Here is a 1500-nt window from a genome sequence, read left to right as displayed (position 1 = left end):
AACTAGTAATATATAAAAATGTTATTTTTAAAAGTTCATGGACTAAAGAGACAATAATCCCTGAGCACAGTGTGACCCCCCCCAAAAAATACCAAAATAGCCTCGCCCAAACAGCAAACATTGATTGGAATGCCTAGTTTAAAAAATAGTGTAAATCCATAATAAGAGAATAAAACAACAAAATATAATAAGAATATTGTGCTTTTAATTTAATAACCTATAATTTTGAGTTTTAACTGAAGCTAGTTAATAAAATTTTAGCTCTATTAAAGTCAGGAAGTTGGAAATGAAGTGTGTTATTAAAACCATGACTTTTTTTCCCATAGTAAACCTTAAAAAATTCTTTTTCTAGTGAATCACAGTAATAAACACATTTACAAAGTTGCCCATGATTAGATTTCAGTCATATAATATTTCAACACCCTTCTCTTCACAGTGTGCTTTTCCCACCACCAATGGTCTTAGTTTCCGTCCTGTCCTCTGCTGTCCCTGCCCCTGCCTGCCACTATGGCAGGCACCTTTCTTTTCTCTCTCTCTCTCTTTCTGTCTCTCTCTCTCTCTCTCTCTCTTTCATTCTCTCCTTTCTCTTATACCCATGACTCTTAAAGAGTGGAAAAAATTAAAATCTATGCTTCAAAAGAAAACTACAAAGAACCTTCTAGGACACAACTAAATTCTAGGAGAAAAGTGTAAGAGGAATTTATTTAGCTATTATACAGAACTGCTTTCACAAGAATTTTGTTATTATTTTTATATCACCACTTTTTGGCATAGAAATATAGATTCTAGCTGGTCACCCACAAAAAACAAATATAAAAGCTCCAGGAGCAGTTTCCACAGATAAAATTCCCCCATAATGAGTTTATAAACTAAAGCAATAGAATAGAAATACTTATTTTGATCAAAAGCAATATGAAAATATAAACAAAGAAATTAAAATCCCGGAAATAAGTAGGAACTTTTAAAAATGGATCATGTATGGTAAATAAACAGGAAGCTTACACAACTTTTCTCTTGGGGGGGGATAGAGGAAGTGGGTGGGGACACACACAGATGGACTCATTTCTTCCTCCTGACTCTGATCTGAGGGATCACTTTTGCTGTTCTCAGGAAACCAAGTGCAAGGCCTGCCCCCTGCCCCCTATACTGTCTCTCTGGCCCAATAATTTGTTGTATAAATAATATAAAGGTGTGTCTTATACTGTTACTCTTATATTCATTGGAATCATAATCTAAATAATTCATAAAGAGTAGCAATTATTAAATGAAAAATAAAAACTTGTCATTCTTTACATGGAACAATTCACGAAATATATTTATATGGGCTGGAGCGATAGCACAGTGGGTAGGGTGTTTGCCTTGCATGCAGCCAACATGGCCGACCTGAGTTTGATTCCTCCGCCCCTCTCTCCAAGAGCCCGGCAAGCTACTGAGAGTATCTCGTCCGCATGGTAAAGCCTGGCAAGCTATCCGTTGCGTATTCGATCTGCCAAACACAGT

The sequence above is a fragment of the Sorex fumeus genome, unplaced genomic scaffold (assembly GCF_029834395.1).
Source record: "Sorex fumeus unplaced genomic scaffold, SorFum_2.1 ptg000034l, whole genome shotgun sequence".
Lineage (NCBI taxonomy): Eukaryota > Metazoa > Chordata > Mammalia > Eulipotyphla > Soricidae > Sorex > Sorex fumeus.
This window is presented reverse-complemented; position numbering follows the sequence as displayed.